Here is a 7,035-nt window from a genome sequence, read left to right as displayed (position 1 = left end):
CTAGCAATTAAATATGTCAGATTGTTCCAGGTGACAATGAGCACAACGTGTGTTTTTTTGTGTGTGCTTGCATGTGTGTATGTGCTCGTATGTCAGTGTATATCTAACTCAAATCATGAGGGTTAAGGTTAGAGTTAGGATTATGGTGGGCACATACCTCAAGAACCATGCCAACAGCTACTCAGGGCAGAGCAAAGATGATCAGCCTAACTGCTTAAAAGGAAAACATCAATATCCCTAATTTAGCCATCCCAGCATCACAGGGGCATAGAATTGCTATTTCCTGGTCTTTGCTCTTCTGTTGGACTCCAGATCTGTCTTCCTGTTGCTCTTGCTCCTTGTCCAGCATTTGGATCCTGGTTCCCAGTATATCTTTGGCAGTAGAGGCTTGGGGCTTGGGCTAAATGTAACTGGGTAAACATGTAAACAACTTCTTTTTGATTATAATTAGTCAGATAAAAATATCCAATGACAAAGTAGATTAAAAATATAGAATTGTCCAACATCTCACCACTTAAAACAATGTCCCACAGAAAAGCTATAAACACTATCAGATTCCTTGCATAATGTAATATTGGTTTGCTCCTCAATTTTATTGAAATTTAATAGATTTACTACCATACTGGGAGGTACTTCTGGCATTGGAAGATCTATGCCACCAATCTCATTGCCCTGCAGACCGGTTCCCAGGGTGTGGGATTGGAATTTGACTCATTAGTTCCTCTGTTCCAGACTTAGGAACTAACAACTGATTGCCCACTTGTTTTTAATTTTGTTGCATTAAAAGATGGAGGAGAGCCCCTTGGCTGTATGATGTCTGTTAGGGCTTAAGCCCAACAGCATGGTAGTTTATGCTGTATATTAGGGCTTAGACCCATAGCAAATTAAGACACCACTGTTGGGAAATGTCCAGTGAGGTGGGGAGGAGAAACTAAATAGGGAGTTAGCTTTGAATCATTGTGTAGCCTCAAGAGATCTAGAAGTGACACCGCCTAAATTCCAATGAAACTTCCCCAAAGAAGGCAAGCAGTCTGGGGAGATTCCTGTACTATACATATAATTTTAATAAAGTAGTCAGCTTGAACCCATCACATGTTGATCTATTGCTTGGGCCTGACATCCACTCACCTGCATAGATTCTGAATGCCAGGGTATGGCAGAAAAGAATGGGAGGCTCCTTGTTGTGAGGACTGGTTATGGTTGTGATTAGTTGAGTCACTATAGTGCATGTTTGTAGTATAATTTCCCTTTGTTAAATCAATCTATTCAAGGTGCCTGATGAATGTTGCTGGGTATCAGAGGAAGCTTTGGTTTTTTTAAGGCAAACCAGAGGGAGTCAGAAGTATGGGAAGCTAACATAACTATTGAATGATTTTCTTGTCCAACCTTGGCACCTTCTCCTCCACTTTTTCCTCAGAAAGAACAAATCCCTCTAAGAGAGGAATGGAAACAAAGAGTAACTGAGCATGTATAACAACACAAATGCAACAAAATAAGTTTGCCTGCATTAAATCTTTTCCAAAGAAACAGCTAGCACAAGTATTAAAAGGTGCCAATACCACAATATCAAATCTGATCGCTAACTCACTGCAAGAAACAAACCAATCAATAAACGGCATGGCTACAGTTATAACAGAATATCTGGGATGAAAAAAAAAATCCAAAGGAAAAAAAGCTAAAAAGTGTACCACCAAAATAGAAGATCAGGCTGAAAAATAAGGTCAGCATGTTAAGATGCAAGCTAGAACAGATGAAAGAAAATAAGCTATGGTGGCAAGGCTAGACTGGTGGACCTATGGTCCAATAATACTTTTTAATCATGGAAAACCTACCCTCAAATCCAAAAAAGAGTTGGAATTAGAAGGATGTGTCTGTCACTGGTTTACATACAGTATTTACAATCAAAAGAAAGGTTTTCATTAGAAAAAAAAAGATTATGGATTTGACTTTGCAAAAAATGAATTGAATACTTTACTATGTGGTAATGAGGAACATGATATCACTAAGGTTTATAAACTGTTACAGTCTTACTTTGGTACTTGCCCTTAATTGGTTTCATGATGCATGACAAGTACCAAAAATGATGAGTACCAAAAACACCATGTGATTTACCATGTGATCCTTTGTTTCGGCTGGGAAAGATTTCCTGTATGTTCCTTTTCCTATGTCAGTGACCTTCCCAGCATGGCCAACAAGTGGTGGGATTCAGCCAGTTCGCATCAGTTCGCAGAACCGGTAGCTAATGTTTTTGTTGCCCAGGTCCAGATTGGACTTCCAGAAGTGGCATCCACACAGAGAACCGGTTATTCACATTTTTGAATCCCACCACTGTGGCCAACTTTCTACCCGTTCTTCACAGCCGTGCCTCTCTTCCTATTGCAGTGTGTTGATTACCAAACAAATGCTGAGTACTGGGACAACATTTTTGCATTAAAACGTGTTGAATTCCAAATTTGATGAGTTTTGAAGCGGTCCATTACTGAAGTATCACTGTACTGAAATTGAATTTGGAGAATGAGTACGGGAAGCATTGTATAATCCATTGAGCAAAGAGTTTTGGATATAATATAATGCTTTAATGATGGGAAAATATGTGGATGAAGGGTTTAAAATTTACATTAAATTATAATTTAAAAGATTACTTTGTTGTAAAATCATGTACCGTTGATATTTAACACCAGAAAAATTGTCAAAATGAATAGAGGTATTTCAAATGTGTGTTGGAAATTTAGGTGTAAAGAGGAACTTTTTATTCTGTGGACCTGCAACAAAGCAAAGAAATATCGGTGTAGGATTCACATCTTAATACAGAAGATTCCTTAAATAAAATTCTGGAAATAAAGCAGCCAATATTGTTTTTTCTGAATTTTCTGATGTTAGTTTGTTCCATCCTACTTTTTTATGTTTCATGAAAATATGCATCTTTTGCCATGTTCTCCCTGTACAAATATGCATTTTATACTATATGTGCATTTTCTTAGCAATTCATATTCGTACTATGTATATGTAGATTTTTCTACATGGCAGAATAAAATCCAGAGAACTGCAAATAACAAAAGATCAAAAGGCAAGATATCTGGCCTTTTCTGGGTAAATCAAATGATTAGTGTGAGTACTGTAGATGTAAGTCCCCCTGAAAAATTGATATTGAACCCAATAAACATAATTTGTGTTGTTGTGGCTGCTCACAGCAGTGCAACCTAATCCTCTGCTGTTCTTCTTATCTTTTGCAAAACTATAGTAAAATCTGGAAGGATGATTTCGAAAATCTGTCTAGTTTAAAACATGCGAAAAATCTGATCTGTACTTTACAGAAGTGGAACCTTATATCCAGGCAGTGGAAAAAGAAGCTGCTGTTGGGAATCTTGACTAATCTCCATTCCAAAATGAAAAAGATATTGATTAAATGAAAGTAATAAAAAACTAGAAGTGAAAGCACAGCTGCTAGCCAAAATTCTTGGAGAAAAGAAATGCAATGCAGAACTATCAAACTATGTTCTCAGAGAAATTGATTCAAATAGGGGAAAAAATGGTACAATACTCTACAAGAGGGAATGGGAGAAAGGCAGAAAGATATCAGATTCTGTGATGTCTCTTTATCCTGATTTCTACCTCATTCTCTCTGGAAACATTCAGATTACAGTACAACAAATGAGACTAATTAATGGAGAGAGCTTTACTTCATTGATCCAGAGCGTCTTGCAGTACTGAACAGCAAATTTTCTGCCAAGTTTCTCTGCTATCAAATTTCTGTAGCAAGTAAATACCAGTTAATTTTGTAGTAAAAGGCAATCTGAGACCTTTCAGAATATTCTTTCAATATTTTGGACTGCCTTAAACTTCCAATCACTATTAAATTTGTTGTTCTGATCCTTCTGAAAGAAATAAGGGAATGTGTTGTTGTGGTTAAATCAGTTTATTACATGCACATGTCTTTTTTGACCATCGCTAAAGCTGAGTATATCCAAACTGTTGTGTCCTGAGCCTGCAAAGGTAGGCTCGGGACGTTGGAACGGTCCCAGGCAGTTGCAAGCTGCCCGGGAGCAGACTGGCTGGCGCCAGCGCTCGCGCACATGCGCGAGGCGCGCAGCGCGCCTAAATGTTGCCTTTTGGCCCTGGGATTGTTATTAAGAGAGGCTGAGAGGCTTGCGTGCCTCAGAGTTGTAACGGGGCTGCAGAACAACAATAAAGAGGCTCCTGAAAGTACAAGATGCTTTTTGACTTATTGTCAATAGCTGAGGATTCACCACTGGCAACGAGGATGGGATGCCTTACAATCAATTGAAGACATTGTAAGCTTACCCTGGAGTCCTGAAGCAGCTAGGAAGACGGTGTTAAACTCAGCAACTGCCTGCCAATACAGCATCATTGGAGGTAAGCTGGCTGATAGACCCTTTCCGTACTACTGCAAAAATGGCAAAGATAGGAAGACTTTCTGAGTTTGATGTTACGCATCCAGAAAGATGGGAGTCTTATGTGGCCAGAGTAGAAAACTATTTCAGAGTAAATCAAGTGAGAGAAGATGGCTTAAAGGCCGCCACCCTGCTGTGTGTTTGTGGTCAAGATGCATTTGAAATTGCTGAAAATTTAGCAGCCCCTGCACCTCTTGAATCTGTTACATACACAGATTTAAAGAAATTACTAAAAGAACATTTTCAGCCCAAGTTGTCTGTTATTGCATGGAGACATACCTTTGAACAGAGGGATCAACGGGCTGGTGAATCAGCTAAAGAGTACATTGCTACATTGAGAAGAGCAGCTAAGCCTTGTGAGTTTAAAGACTTAGAAGAAAGGCTGAGAAACATATTTGTATGTGGGCTGAGAAACAGAGACTTGCAGCAGAGACATTTTGCTAAAGAAGAAATATCGTTCCAAGATGCCTTGAGAGAGATTACTGCAGAAGAAGCAGCAGGCGGGGCAATCAAGAATATGAGGCCAATCAGAAATACTCCAGAAGCTGTTTCCGTGCACCATGAGGGAGTCCAGGAGAGCTCGGAAGAGGACCCTGATGAAGAGGTGGATCATCTCTACCCAACTAAAGAAAGAAAGCAGAAGGAAGGCAAAGAAAAGTCTTCAGCTGTACCCAAGTGGTTCGGGTGTGGAGGTCGCCACAAGAGGACCGACTGCAGGTTCCGTTCTGCAATCTGTAGAGCATGTGGAAAGCAAGGCCACATAGCAGCTGTGTATCTGGGCCGTCAGAAGGTACAACCCCGAGAAGAATTGCGCCTGAAAGGTACCAGGTTCCCCAGCCAAAACAGGTTGGATTTCTGTACTTCACGAAGAAGCATTTATAGGACAGGCACACACAAGCTACTCAAAAAGAAACTGTCACTTAAAGTGAAGTTGCAAGGAGTTCCATTGGTCATGGAACTAGACAGTGGGTCTGCACTTTCAATTATTTCCATTCACACATTCAGAAAGATTTGTTCTGGTAGTGGATTCCAGGCCAAGCTTAGGCCTTCTAATATAGTTCTAACAGACTTTCAAAACTCCAAAGTGTGTATTAAGGGGGAGGCCACCCATAACGTACAATATAAGGATTTTGAAGGTCCATTAGATGTATTGATAGTGGGGGGTGAGCGCACGAGTCTCATAGGACTCGATTTGTTTGAGGCCTTGGGAATACAAGTTACAGGGCTCAATAGCTTGCAAACAGTAGGTCTACAGGAAGTCTGCAAAGAATTTGCAGATGTTTTCAGCTCACAGCTGGGCACATACAAAGGGCCCCCAGTTTCCTTAAAATTGGACCTCACTGCCACTCCTATCAGAGTAAAAGCAAGGAGAGTACCTTTTGCTTTAAAAGGGAAAATTGATGCTGAATTGGACAAATTGATTCAGCAAGGAGTCTTAGAACCTGTTGACTCCAGTCCTTGGGAAACTCCCATAGTCACGCCTCTTAAGGCTAATGGGGACATTCGCATCTGTGCAGATTACAAATGCACTATAAATAAGGCATTGCAACAACATACCTATCCTGTACCTGTAGTCAGCCATATTCTGGCTTCCCTCAAGGGTGTGTGTGTTTTTGAAAAGCTAGATTTAGCACAGGCTTATCAACAGTTACCTGTTGATGAAGCTGCTGCTATAGCACAAACCATTGTAACACACAGGTGGGCATTCAAAGTCAAAAGACTACAATTTGGAGTAAATGTGGCTCCTGGAATTTTCCAAATCATAATGGAAAATACCTTGAGAGGTATACCAGGGGTTTGCCCCTATTTTGATGATGTCTTAATTGTTGGAGATTCCACTCAAAATTTAGCTGAGAGATTGAGGGCTGTCCTGCTGCGGTTCCGGAAAACAGGCCTCAAACTTAAAAAGGACAAATGTAAAATTGGGGTGCCTTCTACAGATTTTCTGGGATTCAAAATTGATGCCAATGGGATTCATCCTGCTGAGTCCAAATTAAAAGCTATCATGCAAGCTCCTAGACCTAAGTCCAAAGCTGAACTACAAGCTTTCCTGGGCCTCTTGAATTTCTACAATTCATTCATTCCCAACAAGGCTAATGTAGCTGAACCACTTCATAGGCTTCTGGACAAAAAGGCAGTGTGGCAGTGGTCACAAGCACATGAAGCAAGCTTCAATGAGGTTAAGGCCTTACTCACATCCAATAATGTGCTTGCACATTTTAATGAAACTCTCCCTGTGTGCATCGCTTGTGATGCCTCCCCTTATGGGGTGGGAGCAGTACTTAGCCACCTTAGACCGGATGGAACTCAGGTTCCTGTTGCGTATTAGTCCAGAACCTTGTCTTCTGCTGAGCGAAACTATGCCCAGATAGACAGGGAGGTCTTAGCTGTTGTTGCTGGAATTAAAAAATTCCATGATTTTTTATATGGCAGACATTTCACGGTCTACACTGATCGTAAGCCTCTGTTGGAGTTGTTTACTACAAACAAACAACCCCCCCATCATCTCCCCCAGGATGCTGAGATGGTCAATCTTTCTGTCAGCTTATGATTTTTCCTTAATTCACAAACCTGGCAAAGAAATGGGCCATGCTGATGGCCTCAGTAGATTACTCTTACAAGT

The sequence above is a fragment of the Crotalus tigris genome, unplaced genomic scaffold, assembly GCF_016545835.1.
Source record: "Crotalus tigris isolate CLP2741 ecotype Arizona unplaced genomic scaffold, ASM1654583v1 scf7180000019826.329540, whole genome shotgun sequence".
NCBI classification, from domain to species: domain Eukaryota; kingdom Metazoa; phylum Chordata; class Lepidosauria; order Squamata; family Viperidae; genus Crotalus; species Crotalus tigris.
The sequence above is the reverse complement of the archived record's forward strand: the minus strand, read 5'-3'. Positions refer to the sequence as shown.